The sequence below is a fragment of the Anopheles coluzzii genome, chromosome 2, assembly GCF_943734685.1.
Source record: "Anopheles coluzzii chromosome 2, AcolN3, whole genome shotgun sequence".
NCBI classification, from domain to species: domain Eukaryota; kingdom Metazoa; phylum Arthropoda; class Insecta; order Diptera; family Culicidae; genus Anopheles; species Anopheles coluzzii.
Window position 1 is genome coordinate 101091715 of NC_064670.1, and position 21194 is coordinate 101112908.

The 21194-nt window shown below is 47.0% G+C and overlaps 1 protein-coding gene across 7 annotated transcripts in view; it reads right to left on the reverse strand.

The window, feature by feature from the left end:
• LOC120961640 (protein alan shepard) overlaps nucleotides 1-21194 on the reverse strand; it is a 195496-nt gene that overhangs the window by 113293 nt on the left and 61009 nt on the right. The gene's annotated exons all lie outside the window — the stretch shown is intronic.

A 21194-nucleotide genomic window follows, 5' to 3' on the forward strand; every position in this document is an offset into this window, starting at 1 on the left:
AGGTTTGGGGGTGGTTTTGATACTTTCCCGCAGACCGGCTAGCGGGAAATGACACACACCGCACCGCCACCACACAACTCCATTGCGAGAGATAAGTCGCCATGCTCGTGCGAGAGCCGCCGCTCTCCATGGAGCTCTCGAGCGATGCCGCCATGCCGGAACCAAAAATGGGGAGAGCTAAAATGGGCGTTAGATGGCGGCGATGGCTGCTGCCCATTGCTGTGCGAGTGAAAGAGAAGGAGATAGAGGGAGCGAGCGACCCGACAGGCAGGAAAACAACAACAGAGATTCGGGAGAGGATTCGCGGCTTGAAGGTGGTAGTGTAGTGTCCGCGGTTCGTTCACCGGTTTCTGCTTCCATAGGCGCATGCACACACACACACACACAGCGAACGAACGGGTGTTTCCCATATTTCGCGACGTCAGTGCGTCGTCGCGTGCGTCGTTGTGTGTATCGGCACTTGGCCCATCTTCTACCCTTCAGGATACCCTCCCAGGCATTTCCATTACCCTTCATTGCGACTCCACAGGCAAGGACGAATGCAGCCATACTTATACTTTACTGCAGCAACGCATGCTCGCACCCAAGCCCGATTGAAGCAAGAGAGAGAGAGAGAGAGAGAGAAAGAGAAAGAGAGAAAGAGAGAGAGAAAGAGAGAGATAAAGGGAAAGCAAGAGAAAAGCAAAAAAAGAAAGGAAGACACAAATAAGGGATGGAGCAACTTCACGAACGAAACGCTGCTCGTAATATGCCATCAAAATACGCAATCGACGGCCCGTGCGGTACGCGATAACGGCAAAATGCTGCTGATTCCACACACAGGACCATCAATGTTGGAGTGTATTTGGACACACGTTACGGGGAACTCTTCTGTAACGGAAATCACGGCGGATCATCAATTAGTGCTTCTCGATAACTGGAGCGAGACATTTTCCGAAGGATCACATCGGGGAAGGAGAGTGCTAAAAGTAACACAATCCAATAATTGGTAATTGACAACCAGAATGCATATGCAAACTTTCGGACATTTTGTGTCGCTTTCCATTGAATTAGTCATCAGGCGGTTTGGCGACCACAGAGTTCCTGATGTTGTATGATTCAGTGCGGAGTTGTTCGGAATCTGGCATTCTGTTTTGTTTTTGGGTAAATGGGCTAAAATGGCACGTCCACATTGCGCGATTGACAGCTGGTGTTACTCTCAACCAAGGACTGTGTAGGAACGAAGTCCCGTATTGTAGAACGATTCGACAAGTAGTCAAAAGTTCGTTACTTTTCGATTCAAATTTTATTTGTGATTAAAAAGATAAATCAGACTGGTTACTTACTTACTTATCCCGCGCTACAACCACTTTGCGGTCTTGGCCTGCCTCAGGAGTGTCCGAAACCGCTCACGGTCTCACATCTTCGTCTGCCAGTCCGTTATCCCGGCCTTAATGGCGGACGCCTCCACGCCATCTTGCCATCTCCAATTGGGCCTACCACGCCTCCTCTGTCCTTGTGGACGGCCTAAAAAGACTTTACGGGCTGGGTCGTCCGTTTCCATGCGTACAGCATGGCCAGCCCACCGGAGCCTGGCGAGCTTAATACGCTGTACGACAGTAAGGTCGCCGTACATCTCGTATAGCTCGTCATTATATCGGCTCCTCCATTGTCCTTCCACACATACGGGGCCAAGTATCCTTCTGAGCATCTTCCTCTCGAACGCGGCTAAGAGGGTTTCGTCGGATTTGGACAGTGTCCATGTCTCAGAGGCGAATGTGAGTACCGGTACTATATAGGTGTTATATAGTCCCAGCTTCGTCCGTCGCGACAGGTTCTTTGAGGTGAACTGATTTTGCAGGCTGTAGAATGACCGGTTGGCAGCCAGCATCCTTGCGCGCAACTTAGCTTCTATGCTATTGTCGTTACTGACCTTTGACCCAAGATAGGTGAATTGTGGGACGACTTCAAAAGTGCATTCACCTATCTGTACGTCACGCCTACGTAGAATCTGATTATTTATTGATAGGCACGCTTAAGTTGCCACCAATAGTTTGGACTTTGCCTCGTTTATCTGCAATCCGAGGCTCTCTGCCGCCTGCTCGATCTCTTGGTAGGCTTCTGCTACATAGGAGAGCCGCAGACCAATGATGTCTATATCATCAGCGTATGCCAGGATCTGGGTTGACTTATAGAAGATGGTTCCCGTAGTCTCCACCCTCGAGTCGCGGATGGCCCTCTCTAGTGCCAGGTTAAATAGGAGACAGGCAGGCCCGTCCCCCTGGCGCAGACCCTTGATGGTAGCAAAAGGTCCTGAGAGTTTTCCATCCACCCTCACCTGGCATGTGACGTTGGTCACAGTCATTCTAACTAGCCTTATCAGTTTGGCCGGGATTCCAAATGAGCTCATAGCGTCGTACAGTTTTACCCTGGCTATGCTATCATATGCGGCTTTGAAGTCTATGAAGAGATGGTATGTGTCGTTTCTGTATTCAGCCATCTTCTCCAAGACCTGTCGCATGGTGAAGATCTGATCAGTGGTTGATTTTCCGTTTCGGAATCCTCTTTGATAGTTTCCGACTAAATCACACTGGTTATTGTAAGAAAAATGTTAATTAGTGCATACATCTTACTGAAAGAGGATGTATGCCTGTAGTAACAGTAAATGTTTGAGGAAATGATGAATTTTCATGGGATTTCTGCTGTCAAATGGCATCCAAGATGGCCAAACCGATTTTGACTAATATTTGACCCCGTTCCTATAAAGTTCTTGCTCTGAACTTATTGAATAATATTTTGGAAATAAACTCCTAGGGAACAGGAGAAATATTCTACATGTAATACTACTTGGAAGATTTGAATTTGATTTTTATTTTTATTTTATTTGGTAGTTAAAACATGTTAATACTCTAGTGGACTTTATTCTGCAACTGCATTGAGCACATTGAAATTAGTTCCAGCCTTCTGGGAACGTTTGTAAAGTGCATGACCTAACAACATGGCGCATGACATTGATAACATAATCTACCATAAATATCCAAATAAAGAATAGCATTGAGGGAAGTTCACGAATCAAATTAAACATTAAATATTAACCAATGCTTTATTGCCATTCATATCGTTTGGTGTATGATTGCAATTATACGATGAGCGAGTAAGCATATTAAAACTCAAATAAACTATTGCAATTGTATACTTCAATCGAAGCTGTACAAAAAACACCCAGCAGAAGTGTAAATTTGTCTACAGTGCTGATTGCTTTCATTACTTTTATTCACCATTCATCAAAAACGGTTTTTCAAAATGATTCCCCCTCCCCCTCCCCCTTCCCGTGCAACAAAATTGCATATTTGCTTTATTGCTACTCACCGGCATATGCTGCGCGAAACGTGACGCTCTTTCCATCTATCAATATATTGGGCTTCGCCCCCCACCACTTGTCGCCTTCCTGCCCGATCGATTACGTTACGAGTTTTTCTTCCATCTCAATCAGACCCTACCGTTTCCGTTTACTCCCCTACCAGCACACTTCCGCACTGCAACCACCCAGAGAGACAGCTGATTTTCGCCTGCACCCCTTTCCACATGGGTAACCCCGTTCCCTGTAACCCATGGCCCATCAAAAGCATCTCATCTCGCCCTTCTTTTTATATCACCCTATGATTCATTGGAATTAATCGTAACCAAACAAACGGGCGAACGAACGCTTCTGCGCGCGCGTTCCAGCGAAAGGGAAAAGCAAACATTGATTAATCTATCTATCACTCGACAACGGTGCTCCGGGGGGAAGGGAGGGAGTGGTGGAAGCCAGCGCCAGCTCAGCACCCTGACCCGGGTTCCTCCACTCGTCAGCGAGAGCTACATTCCAGCACGCCGATTACATAAACACACAGTCGGCAAACATTGATTAATGTAATCGGACGTTCTGATGCTGACTCTGCTGGTACGGGGCGCGGAGCGCACAGTTTTCGTATGAATGTTTGCAAAACTGTCGGAAGGTGGGATTTTTTTACTGTTGTTTTTTATTTACCATCAACCACAGCTAAAAACTATCCACACATTTTACATCCGCAAATGTTTGACTCAATTAGAGCTGATTAGGGCTTTGCGGAATAAGTGAAAGCTTTCACACCGGTGTTGACACGCCAATTGATTTCAGCAAAATAAATAATAACTTTCAATCCGAACACACACCAACAACGAGAGCCTTTCTACCTTCTTCTTTCGAAGCAAAATGTAATGAAGCGGAAATGCCGGCAAAACCAAACCTTCATTACAATTAATAACCAACCAGCTGCGTGGTGTGGTGTTGAAACAACAAAAATTCAATGCCAAAGGACATTCTGGCACCGACTGCCAGCCAGGAAAAAAAGGCAACCTTCCAAAATTGCAGCTTATCATTCTCGAAAGCTTATGATCCCACCACTTAGAAAACTGGGCGTGTGGGCGGTTCTGGCTGTTCCCCGGCGCTGGGGGAGATTGTACCATCGCACAAACCATTATCCATTTGCCAACCTTTTCCGACCCTCAACCCGCAACCAACGCTGGACCCCGAACTATTATGCAAGCACCGCAGAACTTCCTGACGTCATTGGAGAGTGAAATTTCAACCACCATTACAGCGTTACATTATGCGTATCTTTGAGTGCAGATTATGGCCCACTGCCGACTACTGTCTGTCTTTTTTGCGTACGGTTTTCCCAGTTCCGTCGTTAGAAGGTATTTGCAAGGCAAGGCTAGCATTTAATTGAATGGGTACTTTCTTTTTGAAGCGTTTTTAATGCGCGTGTTTTACGATTGAATGCATCTGTTAAGGTATCAATAAACCTTTAGAAAATAGCAGGGTCATAATAAGCATATTTTACGAAAAAGTTTTACGAACTTTGGACGCAATAAAAGCCATCAACTGGTAGTTAATGTGATTCAATGCTTTCCCAATCTTCAAACCGTGAACGGCACTGTTTTGTGATGTGCTACAAACTAAATCATTTCCACCCTTCTTTTCCATGGATTGATCTAGTGATGTGGTCTCTGGAGCGCACCCACGACTACGATCCGACTCCGGTTATTCTTAGTCCGATTCCGACCGGAATTGGAGTCGAACTTGTCCGGAGTCGGAGTCCGAAGAAGTAGTCCAGAGTAGAAGTCGTTCAGAGTTGTAGTCGTCCGGAGTCGTCCGAAGTCGTCCGGAGCCGCCTGGAGCCATCCGGAGACAACTGGAGTCAACCGGAATCAACCGGAATCCGGACGACTCCGGACGACTTCGGACAACTCCGGACGGCTCCGGACGACTCCGGATGACTCCGGACAACTCTGGACAACTCCGGACAACTCCGGACAACTCCGGACAACTCCGGACAACTCCGGACAACTCCGGACAACTCCGGACAACTCCGGACGGCTCCGGACGACTCCGGACAACTCCAGGCTGCTCTGGATAATGCTGGTCGAACCTACCTTCCGCAGTCGAATTCGGATTTTTACCAACTATACCCATCACTAGATTGGCAGGCCTGCGGCCGGTATCTCTCGCGGTCCTGGCTGTAAAATCTTAGCAAAAAGGAAAAAGCACATTTTGATTGGAGCGTGCGCTTACCTGAAAGAAGAGAGAGAGGGATGAGAAAATTAAAAACATAATTAGTTTTCTTGTTGAAATTAGGTCACTTTTTGAAACACGGGCGAGGCAGAAGGGACAGGGATGTAAGACCGTGCGCACTTGATGGATTACACTTCTTCTCGGGCATATCCGCGTTAATCACGACACTTCAAAAGATGTACAAGATAGTGAGGAGATAGATAAAAAAATGGTTAAGACTACGTTAGTAGGAGAGCAGAATCAGGAAACAGATTCTTTTTTATTTTATGTTCAACCTAATCAAGCAATTAGAAATAAGGTACTGCAAGATACTTTAATGTAAAACAAGAATTAAATATTGTTAAAAAAGATACACTAAATTTGAACATTCAAGCCTAGAATACTACATGCACACAGTTATTCAGCCGTTAAACGACGATGAAAAGAAACAAATCGGATAACAAATACACATTTAACACACCGTCCAGCAGCAGCAGCAGATGGTAGCTAAAAATCTGCACCCTCTCAACAGCTGACAGTGCCTCTCACTCAAGCTTGAATTATAGCCTCGCCCGAGCGGATAAGAATCGCGTTCGGTGGTCCCCCATTTGGTCATCTTAATTTTCCAACCTAAACGGCGCGAGGGAGCTGCACCAAAAATTGCATACGCCCGGCTGGCGTGCAGAGTGTTTTATGTGCCTTTCCCTCGCGCCTGCAAACCTCCATCGACCCATTTGCAATGCAAATGCAGGACGACCTCTGGGAGAAGGTCCCTCCTTTCCCACTAAATTTGTCGACGAGCCAGTCGACGGGCAAACACGCCAGTTGTTCTCAAGATTTTGTGGCTATAATGTTTCTGTGAGTTCGGGGAAGGGATTTGTGTTCAAACCCACCAGAACACACCTTGACTGATAAGCTGCCGTCTGCGTCGTATGCTGTCTAGATCCTAACAGCAGCAACAACAACAACATCAACAAAACAAATTGCCCCCTTCCCGGGTCATGTTTAATGTGATGATTAGCAATTTTTCGAAATAAATTTCAACTTGCCCCGGAGTGGTAAATGGCACACGGTGCGCGAAAGAGAGAGAGACAGAGAGAGAGAAAGAAAGAGAGAGGGTTGTAGAAACATAACAAACACGACGGTTCTACTGTTTAGCATGGTCACGGCACGCTGAGTGACTCAACGCTATCGCTCGAGTGGTTGTTGGACGGGGGGTGGTGTTCCTAGCATGCAGCTCGAGAACGGTTGCACCTCTCGGTTTTATCACTTGTAGGGAATCTTAAACCGCATACACATACACACACACACACCAAGCCACACTGACAGCCACCGTTTATCAGCCATTGGCCCAGACGGGTCCGCCAAGAACAATGAGCATTTTCTTAGTCACTGCATCTCTGCCGCAGCACACTATCAGCCGCGCAACGCCACCACGAAGGCAAAAGAAACGTCGAGACTATCGTCCCTAAGAGTACCTTATAACTGCGCCACTCTGCACACGACGTCTCTACCAGCCCGCTATCAGTGTGGCGGAAAAATCTTCCCAACTCAGCGTATGCCGACCACACGCTACTGCTGCTGCAGGGCCTGCTCACAGCGCAACATTGTTGTTTGTTATCGTAGGTCAGGTGCAACAAACGGAGCCTACAGCTTTACACAACACCGGTAATCTGTTGATCGGGTGTTGCGGAGCAGAGTGGGAGAGAGAGAGCACACAAGCGCAGGATTTTCAACGCGCCCATGCCACCTTGCGCCCATATACGACCCAGTCTTATTAAGCCCGGAACCACCGTCTCCGGGACACGTTCTTTTCAAACGCCTCAAATTACCTGTTCGTCCCGCAAAAGTGTTGAAAGCGGTACACATTCCACTGGTGTCTACAGCGCAACCTGCGGTAAAACTTGCGGACGTCCCGAAGAGTGTGTATGGTTCCCATCCAGTTCAAACACCGCTGCATATTGCATGAGAATTGATCTGGTCGCCACTCCCGTCCCCTGAGCCAGGCGTTCGTGACTGAGCAAGCTTCATCAGTGCGCACCAGCACCTGCTTCGCCCAAATCTTTGCACCAACCGCAGCCGCCAAGAACGCATGCTGCCTTTCTTCCCAAGTTCGGTCGGTCGGGCGGAGACCGTGGATGTTACGATGTGCTAAAACCAGTTACTTCACTCATCATAAGTGAACTATAACGCGTTTACAGCCCACGGGCGGCACGCTGTAACTGAGCTGCCAGCCGTCGTGGGGATGGTGTGCATTTGGAAGTCACCAATCGGCAGGCGGCAACGAGAGTATCGTTTGTGCATCATTTCCCCGAAGCTACAAAGCTAACGTGAAACGCCACTATATATCATCCACTGTGTGCGAGAGCTCGATGTGTGTGTGTGTGCAGTGACGTGTGTAAGGTTAACGAGGTTTAGTTCTGCATGCACAGATTAAATGAAGCAGTGTGTGCCGCATTGCGCTTTCCACGCTTCAAACCGGCTCGCCTCAGCACTGCTCCAGGTGCAAGGTCCACAAGAACGCAATGCTCGAATTTCTCCGGATAAATTCCAAACACCAGCAGCGCAGCGCTGTAACACGATTGCAACTGAAACGGTTTGCTGTGGTGCACACACACACACACAACCGTCCGAGACACTTATTGTGCTGAGCTCATTCAATATGCATGCTAATCAACCGGGCGAGTGTAACCGATCCTCCAAATCGCTTACAACCGGAGCGGGTGCATTCTTCGATAGCAGAGTGAGCGCACACACACACACACACAACGATGTACCGGCGACGTCGAAAGCTTCCTTCGTCGTCATCGTGCGGAAGGGCCAATAACTAATTCTATGAAATGTCAGTAAATTAAGTATGCATTTTGTGCACTCAGCAGCACCAGCATTCAGCGAAGAACAATGTGATCTCAAGCGATATTGTGAAGCCGTGTGCCGTGTGTGTTTGGATTGTTTGGCAAGGTTAAATATTAATCGGTTTTGCTTTGAGATATTGAGAACGACCTAGGTAGCAAATCTCGACACCTTTAGCTTACCAGTTTTGCTTCAGGAATTTAAAAGGAGCACAAAACTCTCGAAAAGAATACCAAGCATTCAGGATTCAGACACTGACAAAAGAAGTTGTAAGTGAGAAACAACAAGAAGTATGGAGGAATTTTTCACACAAAAAACCTAAGATTAACAGAAGGTGGCGAACAGTAGACTCAGATTGATCTAAAGAATGAGTGAGGTGATCCAAATAGCTTTGAAGCTGTAGAGATTGGCAAGAACTAGTGATAATGTTTGCAAATGTATTGATCGTGCAACCTACCGTAAACTTCAAACATTGAATGATGTTTTGTATCTTTCCATTGGCATGACATTACTAGCGGAATCTTTACAAAAACTGAGTATCAGCCAATCTAGACCAATCTATATCTAGACATCTACAAGTCCAGAGTTTCAGATGCTTGAAAACAAAAAAAAAAACAAAAAAGATGTTACCGCAGGTTAAGACTTTCAAATATCCAAACAATTGCCGGAAGGTACACAGGCATCACTTCGAAATTGCCCAAAACGCAAGAAAAAGGCGTCCAGAATGAAATTTAAAAAGTCTTACTCACACTCAACAGGGTCTTTTTGCAGCCCAGGTGAAAACTACCAATTGCACACTACGTGCTCCGATAGCTCCCAGATAAAGTCCCACGATAAGTGCAGCAAGATAAGCATGCGCAAACGACACTTTGTACACTTCTCGCCCAACAAACAATCTGTGTTTTCGAATGGTTCCCTTTTTTTTTTGCTGGAAAGACTGGCGACGCAAATTTTTATCGAACGAATTTGTAAACATTCCTCCCAATGGGTTTCGCTTATCAACGGATCCACAATCTCAATAGGCACAATAATCGTAACCATTACACTTTGCATATCGTGTTCGTCCCTTCCCATGCTACCATTGGCCACTATTGGCGGAAGGATATGTGTTAGGCATATCGGGGGACAACCCCAACAAAAAAAAATATAGAAGCTCGCTCCAAAACATGCCACCTTTTTTCCGAGCGGCGAGAAATGACCCGGCAGGTTCATGGTTCGTACAAAATAGAACCAATGATGGAAGCAATCACGTTCCATCACGGGCACGGGGTGACGGGCAAAAAATGAGTTTGGTAACGGCCGTGCCATCTTTCTTCTTCAGTCGAAGCCGAGTTCTTCGATTTTCGCTCCCCGGTCCGAAAACGTTTCCCAGCGCCGAAACGGACCGATTATTAACAATTCTGGGCGAATAAAATCTATCCTGCACGATCGAAGACAAATATAAAAGCGAGAGAGAGTGAGAGTCACCAGCACATGTGAGCCAGCTGTGGAATGTGTATTGTTACGCGCAGTTGGAAAGAGCACACTTTTGACCTTCCATTTTTCGCTCCAGCCCCAAAATGACTGTCAAAAAACGGCTCTCGATTGTCAATAAACGATATACGAAAAAGGAAAAATCTTGCTCACCCAAGGTGGTGGATGCTGCAATAAGGTGTGCGCGTCCAAATGACCTCACCCTTTCACCTGGCAAATTCAATCGAATCGGGGAGGAAAATGCGAGAACACAACCATCGAATGGTCATGCAGACGGCACACGTTCGCAAAACCAGGTACCGGCCGTGGCACTACTGGACAGGGATAGGCAAAAATGATTATGTTCAGAACTGATGCTACTGTGTGATGCTGTACAAAGTCCTTCTCTTTTTTTTTGCCTATCCTACTAGCTAGAAGCAAAAGGCTGAAAAGGCTTCAAATGGCACGTACTGTGCACGTGTCCTTTTACCTTGGTACCTCCGGCATCTATGCGGCATCTGCTGGCCGCGGTAACAACAGTTCACATTCTGTTGTTCACGAGCGGAGAGAACCCTGGAAAACGGATGGAAATAGGTACGCGCAAAAACACGTTTGTATGCAGCAGGGGAGAACGGCTGTTAGGGCGGCGCGCGCGTTTTGGTCATCAACACCTTGTTATGGAATAAAATGTCAGAGGGCGAACAGGAATCTAGTTAGGCGTGGAATACGTTCCAGTAGGAAGAGTTATACGAGTCAACAGAGCTTAAAGTACAACGCACTAAAGCCCGCTTACTAATTGTCGTTTGTATAGACTTGTTAATAAAAAGTTAGCTTTTGTTATCAACCTGCCACGTCCAAGGTGTTTGATTAACCATTCCAACCACACACTTAAACACACACAATCATTTCCCGATGCCCTGAAACTGCCATCCCGCACGTACGTCAAATGTGACACTAATAGACGGCGGGCAAATACTGGATATGACCCAATTCGATGCCCAGATTCGAGCTCCCCGACAGTCACGAATGCTGTCACGTCTGCATCGAGAGCTGGGGAGCTAAATTTCATTTTTCCCACTTTCCCGAAGAACATTCTTCATCCTACCCGCACGTACAAGATGGCGACGATGATGTTCACAGTGGGCAGGGAAGGGGAGAGCGCCCCTATTGTTGCCGACGAGGCATTGTCACGCTCGTCAAATGTTAGTTGCCAATAATAAATACAACCATGCCGGCTTTTTCCCTTTCCGTGCGCTAGGCCTCCACGGGGAGTGGGTGAAAAGTTTTTCTTCCAAGCTGCAACACAAGCGCGTCTATAGCCCGTGCGGGCAGAGGGTGGTGCCAATGACATTGGACTGCTTCGGGCACGGTCTGTGTCCCCCTTCCCGAGCAGTGTCCCACGCGTGGTATGGTAATAAATTAAATCATTTCTACGTTCTGCTTCGCCACGAGCGCTGCCGGTTGGCTTTCTTCACGTAACGCATAACAGCAGCAGCCGGTTGGCGATCACCCGGGGAACAGAGCATATGTTCGTTAAATTAGTTTACACAAAGCAGCAAGAACACACACACACACTCACGTATAAAAACGCGAACAAAAAACAAGCTATCTGTCAACAAGATCGTAAGCAAAACTATTGCGATGGAAAATTACATCCCCATCGTGAGGGGCGCTTCGTTTGATGCACCATTCTTTTCCGCGAATATGGAGTGCACATAAACCTAGTATAAAACACACACACACAAACGAGGGAAGATGAACATAGCAGCCGCTAGATGCGCTATTAATTTCATAATTCGCACTACCACCTGCTGCTTCCCGTTGGTGGTGGCGGCGGGCGTGATGATGGTGTGCTGGAGTAACATGATTAAATCCCACACCCAGCGGATGTACGTGTCACACGGGCTTTTGGTGTGCAGTGGCGTACACATTGCAACCATTGCGCGTTTATCTTCCGGGCAAAATCGGTGCAAAAGCAGTGCAGCAGGCGCGCTCAGGCGCACTATAATTAAACGGTGTACGCCGAGGGAGGAGGTTCATCTTCACGCTACTACGGTTCCTACGGCTCAACTTTTAAGACGCGCAACCAGGAAATGAAGACGCGTAGACACTGCAGACTGCAGACCCAGCAGTGTGCGCGAGTCGAGTGATATTCATATCGTGTGGAGTCATTGTTTAAATTTAATTTTTCTGTTTTGTGTCATTTTCAATAGGGTTAACCTATTTCCCAAGATGCGAAACCCAGCGTCGTTGCACTCCAGACACCCAAAGATGATGATAGGCGTTTAATGACGCATGAAAACTTTCCTTTACGGCAATTGGATTCGATTAAAAAGAGGAATCATTAGCGAAAACGGAGGGAGGGAACTTTTGGTGCAGAAATAACAGAGCGAAAGTAAGTTGCTAGCGCTTGATTGTGTAATTGAGTTGAATGTAATTAGTGAGGTTGAGTTACTTTTGGATTGCTGCGCTTTAGGCTTCACCAGTGTAAAATTAAATTAAAAGTGATTTCTTCAAAAATCATTGAGGATTTGAATGTGTTATAATCCAATAGAATTAATCTTGATATTTAATAAAGATTTATCGACTTCAGTAAGTTATCTACTAAAACAATACATTATTAACAACCGATACAGCCACACTGAAGTAGTGTTGGGTAAATGTGACTCAGATTCATGAATCTGAATGAATCTTCGGAATGATTCAATGAATCTGAGTCTCGGTTGAAAAGCTTCATGAATCTCAGAAAATTCATGAATCTTTGAAAATTCCTGAATCTTTAAGATTCAGGAATCTCGAAAGATCCATGAATCTCGAAAGATACTTACGGGAAGTCGGTCCATGCAAGGTTTAAACCCCCAACAGGCAAGTTTTAGGTGGGATTGGGCAAATTCAGTATTTTGGAAATCATACATCTGTAAAGATTCATAAATTCCTGGAGATATATGAATTTTAATGAATTTATGAATCTTATAGATTCATGAATCTTAAGAGATTCGTGAAACATAAGAGATTATCAAAAAATATGATTGAATCTCAACGAAAGATTCGTGAAATTTAGGAGATTCATGAATCTTTGAATATTCGACTCGAGATTCTAATTACTCATCATGTCACTAAATATGATTGAATCAAAAAATATGATTGAATCTCAACGAAAGATTCATAAAACCCAACACTACACACTGAAGCATGGAATGTTGGCTCACAATTATAGAAATTACACTGCGATAAATTCTTACCATTTCCTCAATCTATTCCATCGTTGCGTCATTAATCTTGTCCCTAATACTTTTAGAAACACCTCCGGCGAAAGGAGCACACCAAAATAGAAATAAATAGCAATGACTTCCTCAAACCTTTCCCAATACATATCACACAAACTCATTTTTCAAAATTGCAAATAAAGAATAAGCGCTAGCAAAAGAAAAAAGGTATTGTTTTCCCACGAACGTTCTCATCTTCCATGTGCCCTATTTGCAAAGCTTCAAGCAACAACAGCAAAAAACATGGTAACCTCCACACAATTGAACATTCTTGCCCGATGAAGCGTACCCGTTGCTCTACTCTTTCCGCCTCTCCGACCATTCTAAGTAAAAGTAATTCAAGTCAACATTTTCTCCCCCACGCCAATATTTGGCACATTGAACAGTACAAATTCGTGGCAGGAAGACTGCGCGGACTGGAGCGATGGGCAAAACAAACTGCTGCTGCTGCACGAGGTAAATGGTGGGATTTTTCCTTTTCTTTTTTTCTTGCCACCCCCGAAATTCACCCACTTTCGGGGCATGTTGAAACTAATCCTTTTCCGTGTGCCAACGACCGTCGTCAGTGACTTACGGCGTGTGGCTCGTAATGTATGCTCTTTCGGCTGGAGGGCAGCGCAGGTCCTCTCTATCCTTCTGTGGCCGAAGTGGGGGAAAAAATGTGACGACCCATGTTGCTCCCAGCATCCCTCAACCCAAAAAAAACCGCCACAAAAGAGGTTCGCGAGTGGGGGGTGGACTGGAGGTTCATTTGCATAAAAGAAATATCTGTCATGACGCACAATTCCCGCTGCTCGCACAACACCACCCCGACCTCTGACTGCTTTTCTTTTCCCGGGCCCGTGCCAAACACAATAGTGGTTCGCTGCCGGGGAAAAAAGCTGCCAAAGAATAGCCATTCCGTGGCAAGCGATCGTGGCAAAATGCGAGCGATATTGTGCATGAGGGGGAGAGGGGGCTGGGAGCCGGTAGCTTGGCAATGCCACTGGAAGCTGCGCGGGTGAACCAAAGAGTGAAAGCATGATGATGAGAAAATTCCACTGTCAGTGACGAGGCGATGCGCGCTCACACAATGGCGCACAAAACGCTCTGTGAACATCTCCAAAGCGTGCGCACGCACCCACACAGACACAACGAGAGTATCCTTGTCCGTTTGGCGACCGGAAAAGGTCGAAGATTTTGCATCCCTCGAGCTCAAGGGTTCCGTTCGTTCGCTCGCTCGCTTTGCTGGTTTTACCACATTTTTCAAAACAATTTACTTCCATCGAAATGGACAGCGAGAGCAGTGGCGAATGGAGGGAGGGAGTCCAGCGTCCACTCCGCCACCACCAGCCACCACGCTAGCCGATGGAAAATCAATTTGTTTGATGAACCACAATGGACTGGACCGCAGAAACGACCATTTCTCTACCGGACGTCAAGCAACCAATGTGGAATAATATCAGTCATCCTTGGACAGCGCTGGATATGTAACGAGCAAACTCATTCATTCTTTCTCTCTCTCTTTTTCTCTCTCTGGCAGAGAGATGCCCGCTCAACCAGTGAACGGATCATGTTTGCTTCATTTGAAACGAAACACCCTGAACCCCACACCGAACATCATCATCGATAGGTCAGAGAGGAATTCCCATTTACAAGACAATCTGGGCACACAAACCAGCAAACCAGCAACTTCTGCTTTGGAAGTGTGAACTTGAAATTGATTTCCGACGAGCTTCCCGTTGCCGAGGTGCGGCACTCTCAAAACTCGAATCTACCAAACAAGAAGAAACTTTTAGCCTTCGTGGGCGCCGCTGCTTCTACATTCACATCCACACCGGCTCACTTCTTGCTGTCCAGCGCAGACGGAAGCGTTGTTCGCTCAAGATCGCTGTGTGCCAGTGTAAAAGAAGCCGGCAAAACCGCACACAGCCGGAAACCAGCGCCCACGTGCCCGAGAGATGGCAACGGATCCGGCAACGAATAATGGCATTCCATTCCATTACTGGAGCATTCGCACCAATTTCGCAAAACTCCAAATCCTGCAGCCCCGCAGGGCAAGATATTGCGATGTCGTTGGTTGGTTGGTGGCGGTGCCGGAGCTTCCGCCTTTCTTTGTCCAGCGCATTCCACACACCAACAGCAGCGCGTGTCGGATGGCCTGGGACGATGTGGGAAGAAAATCTTGAACAAAACAAAAAAAAGATCGGCTGTGATTCATGTCGCACCGTTGTCAGAGCAGCGCGGTACATTCCACGCCAGATGTGAGGACAGGGTTCTGCCAGAGGGTGCCGCGCCAGAGTAGAGTGCTTTAAGAAAAGCGCACGGAAACTTTCGTCAAAATCCAATGTCACCGATGACACACACCAACGCAACAACGTTGACTGGGATGATAAACACCGGGCGGAGACGTATCGCACATCCTCTCTGCGGGCTGCGCGTGTCCACGTGCAAGAGGAGTCAGCTACAGCGAAAGGACATTCAGTTGAAATGGAATTCAACTGTGTAAAAGTGTATTTGTGTGTGAGTATAGGTACGATTTTTGATACCGATAGAGAGAGAGAGAGTGGAAAGCAGATTAGTCCCTCCGTCGCGTTCACAATGACATTTTGGACACAATATTATCTGCTGCCCTTGTCTTGGCTCTTGTCCGAAAGGAAAAAAGGTCAGCGAATCGCGTCTTTCACTGATTTCACCCGAATCAGGGGGGAAAACCCCAGGGTACATAATCTGGGAAAACTGGGAGCACCACAGCACAGCCAAAAGAATGCCAATTTGTGGTGAAAGGTAATCGTTGACTTGTTTTAGGATCATGAAGTTGAAATGAGATTTCCTCCCTCCTCGGGTGCAGGAAGGTGAAGGAACAAGCCATGGAACACGACCATATCAACCCTTCCAACGCCGCGCGCGTCGCCTTTTGCTCGTTCGAATTCAACAGAGCAAAAGTAACAAATGGCTACAAAAGGGAGGGAGAGAATGAAAGGAAGAAGTTCGAACGCAGAATTGAATTGAAGGACAACGCACAGTTCATCATTTTGCTCTTTATCGTTACTGCCCACGCCATAGTCACTTCGTTCTTCTCTCTCTCTCTCTATCTGACTCTCTTTATCCCTACCTACGAGTGCAAAGCGGGAAGAGTTTTCGTCCGGGAATGTGGTGGTTCCGCGTAATGGAATGGAATGGATGGCTCTTTATTCACATTGAGAGGCTGTGAATGTTTTGCCAGACCGAGGAAGATTGTGCAAACAAGATAAGGTTGATCCTTCGGTTCTTGTAGTGTGGCCACGCGACAGGGAGAAGGAAGATGATGGGTAGGGAAGCCCATTTTTCCTGGCTTTACTTCACTTCGGGAGCCATTTTTGTAGAATGGGCACTTGACGTATTATTCGGCGTTTGATTGAAGCACATCGAGTTTGCTTTCCTTTCCGTTTCAATGACAAAGGCAGGACAACGGACGGGACACAATTTTGATGGCCTGGTAGAGAAGGAAACTCATCGGACGAGCTTCGGCCCTTGTGGAATGATGGTTTTGTGTTGTGTTGTTGCATAATTGAGAGCGTATCTAGCAAGCTGCTTACTGTAATGAGTTTACTGTAGTCCTCTTGTCTACTCTAATCAATACGTTCATTAACAGCATGTTCAAATAATAGATTAAAAACTGTGGATCTACAAAACATGTTTCACAACCTAAGAGAAAGGTTAAAAAGACAATAAGAAATATTGACTCAGCAAAAGCTGTTTGTTGCCTCATTAGAAAACAGTTATTCATACTCCCGATAAAATAGTGAAAAGAGCATTTACATAGCTGATTTGCGTACTTATAGGGGCCTCAACATGGGAATTGGATTGCCAAAGCGCCTGCAGCTATGCAACCTGTCAAACAATTATCCTTTATTTACGTTTATAAGAAAACAAATCACAGTGTATTTTTATAACGTAGAAGATACGTCAAGAACTGAGTTCAGATATAAAAGAATGAAAGAATGAGTGTAAACGCACAAAAACCAATTGATATACTCCACCATTGTGTGTTACTCTCCCATCAACAACCAGTATCTGAATGCTTTCTGGTGATTAATATACTTAAAAGCATTCTAAGATTCCTTTAAATCCTAAATACTCCCATCATTCCGACAGCCTGCACCACCCATGAGGTTCTATAATTGAAGTCACGCACCGTACATTCTACGCAGACTAAGGCAAATGGAAAGCTCCTACGCTTGGCTAGCTGGCGACTACCGCGGTATGTTTTGATTCGTCGAAGAAGCATATTTGCAAAATAATTCTGCAAAACGTGAAAGCAAACAATAATAGTCGGGGGCTCAATGTTTTGAGAGGATTAGTAGATGGGAGGGCAAATAAGAAAAAAAACCGAACCAGGAGGTTTGAGTCTACTGTCCAACTATTCTATCCCTCAGTTTGCCCGTATCACAAGTTGAAAAGAAAGACTACAGATAGAAGCAACACACCGGAGCATCTGCCTACTTTTCCGTGAGTTTTTTTCCTACTACTATCATTTCTGCCAGAATCCCCAGTGCACCGTTTCGAGGGGATCGGTCAAGTAGCGAAAACATTGCGGAAAAAACGTTGAAAATACATTTCTGCCGCTTGATCGTACCCCGAAGGGCATTTCATCCGAAAGGGATCAGAACGGTCCCTGGGATCCATCCTGGCGTCCCCCTGCTGCTGCTGCAACGGTCAACTCCATTGCTAAAGTGCGGGCGTAGAGGGGTGGGGTGGGGGAACAAATCTCTCGGAAAAATGGTCAACAACCCGCCAGCACTCGGCAAATAATCATCCGTGAAGGGTTATGGAGTTGTTAGGGTCATCGGCATCATCTTCAATTGTTGGTGGTTTGAATGAAGCTCACACACACAATCACACGTAAACTCGTATGTACATAGCCTCACCGCATATAACCCCACTCGAGGCGCCATATGCACGGAAAACCCGGGACTGGCAAACAAAGTTCAACTCCCGGCGTTACGAGTAGTAATCGAAAATCTATACACTCCTCCTCCGGCACTGTAGCCGGTTTGCGCGAATGTCAACGAGCGGTGGTCGGTGGTGCGACTGGCCAGCAGTTTGTTTACCACCATCAATATTATTCCGGGCTGTGCTGGGCAAAACTATCGTCCCGTTTGGAGCACCACTCGTACAACGTTGCACCACTTTCGGGATTGCCACAGTTCCGAGAGCAGAGGTTAAATTCAACAAGGTACTGTCCAGAGGGATTTCATCAACCTTCCCAGCCCCGGCACTACTGTAGCAGGTCAAGGCGAACCTTGGATTTGCGATCGAGTGGAAAACAGGAAAGAGAAAAGAGAAGAAAAAAACCCTTCCAATTGCAAGTGGAACACCGAAAAGCTATACCATTTGGATGCAGTCGCTTTTACCACAAACGGACCATGTCGTGTCCCGGGCTGTCCCAGAGCGGTCAACAAACATGGGTCGTTTGGACAATCATTGACATCCTCCTTTTTCCGCCTTTTGGGGGAAGGTTCTTCAGGGTTTTTGGAAAGGATTTTCGGTGCCGAATAGAGACCCGAGAGCGAATGGCGACGAGTTCGAGGAATACTCTTCGGAACATATGTTGCGATACATCATAACATTGAAAGCTGATCCAAAATAATTTCTCCATGTGCTCAGCAGCAGCCCAGCTTCCCGTGTCAATTGTCAATTACGATTACGGGAAGAATGGCATTACATCTGCTAGCCCTCAGAGTGTGGATCAGGCTTAATCGAAAGCTACCGGGTACATCCATCCAGCACATGTCTTCACTGCTTCCAATGACGTCAGCACTCGTAACATGCTGTTAACCGTGGCACCGAGTACAGTAGAGCGTGTTACCACACGGCACACGCCCAGTTTTGCAAACGGAATGCATTAACTAGCGTGAGTCGTCAAAATGCTCCATGTGTACGCACGGCACCATACATAAAAGATAAGCGTTTACCACGAATTACGCGCATACACTCCGGGGGTGCGTTGCGAGGAAGCACGTGTGTGCAGCAGTGTCATCAGGAATGAATTTTCGTCACAGTTTTTGTCACAGCTCCATTTGCCTGAGCCCTGGTGACATGACCAGGATCATCCCGTAACGGTCAAGGGTAATGCAACTACCGAGTTGCGAGATTACATAAATTAATAATACATTCAAATGGGCCCACGTGAAACACACACACAGCACAACTACACACGTTCGCAGCATCCAAACAAAATGGCTTCCCGGGCATAATGATATTAACAATTCCAGGACTACTAACACGCAAATTGGAGCAACGTTCAGCCCCCAGAAAAGCATACTGTTTCGATGTTGCAACGGAAAACTGGGAATGCTTGCCTCTGTCTCTGCCTAGCAAAACACACAAGAACAACAACAAAAAAGCATCAAACCATTCGACATGGGTCGATGGTGGTGGTCTGGCAATAAAAACTGCACTCGTCGTAGTGCGCGACCGTCGCAGCGAACGATAGTCGGCGGACGAGCGCAGGAGATAAACTGCGTCATATGAATGAATTATGGTGCCATTTTCGGTCACTGTTGCAGCAGTTTATTTCCGGATGAGCGACGGAGAAGGAAGGAGAGACAAAAACTCTTCCTTTAGGCAAAATGGTCCACCTACCTCCGGCGTATTATGATGTTTGGAGGACACATCAGGGCACTTATATGCCTTGCAGCGAGAGTTGGGACCGCCAGCTCTTCAGCCACCACACGGGTGAACACGTTTGTGTGAGTGTACTATGGCATTGCTGGGGAGCGCCGGGGACAGTTGAAAGGATGCCCCTTTCGTCTTCATGCACCACACTAAGCGTAGCTTTCGCTTCATTGGTGTTCGTGGCTTTTCCTTCAAGACGCCTGGCGGCGGCTTCCACCGGCAGTGAGACAGAAACCCGGAAAACATAACGCACACAAGACACAAAAGGCAGAAGGTAATTTCCCGCGCCAAGGACGAAGGACCAAAACAGAAAAGCAAACCATAAAAAAGCGAGCAGCAACGCCCTTCTCCAACGCCCCAAAAACTGGAGTGTAGTGACGGGGGAGAACTTTCGCGCTAATTTACGAGTACGAGCTTCTTAACGCCCGTCACACGCCCGGCTCTCGGAGTTTATCTCTTCCTCGGCGCGTTCGCACATGCACACACAACCGTTTTATGGCGCGTAATGGAGCCAATTTTATTTGCTTCCCTTGCTCCCGACCCAACAGCCCGCCTGCTCCTGCGCCACCTTCCATCTGCCCCGGCGAAAGTGCTGCTTGCCACGTGAATCTTTTTGCAGGGGAGGTTTTTTTTTCGCCCTCTGTACGCTACACCCTGATTCTTGGAATGTTGGTACAATTGCGCACGCGGTATAAACACAGCACACAGCCACACAGCCACAGGACTGCCACGGGACACGGCAGCAAGCGGTGGGAAGAAGCCTCGCTAAACATAAAACGGAAATGTGTCCCGGTTAGTAGCGCACTTCGACGTGTTGTACTACGGCGCACTGTGGGTGTACAACAACCCGGACAGCTTTCCTTCCACAGAACTGCACATAAATGCCATGTTCTGCGGTCGGTGTAGTTTCGGTCGTCATCCACACCGTTACGTGTGGGAGTAACACCTCGGCCACCCCGCGCGGCCCACGGCTACCACTAATAAAGCAGCTCCTGGGGAAAATTAACTGGAGCTCCCGCGCCCTGCTCACCGCACTCCACACGTTTGGTGCTCGCTATTTTGCTCGCGGTCACACACCCCATCCCCGCGCGTTTTGTATTAAAATTATCAGAATTTGACACTACACAAGAGCGCTGCGCACCATCGCCCGGGCAGCCTCTCTGCCCGCTAACACCCAAAGGACATTGTTGCATGGCTTGCAGTTCTGACACGCTGCAATACAGCGCGCCTTTTTTCGCTGGTTGTACAGCGCATTTGCATCAGGAAATCCTGGTTTTGTGCGACTTGCTCTACAGGCCAGCCCACCCTCCCTCCCCGATACAACTATTTCGTCCGGCTATGTGACGGTTAATTGCCGTAATGTGCACTGCGGTGAACCATTAGTGGAAAGCTCATTTCAAGCATTGCCCGCCCTACCAGGGCTGGTCAGT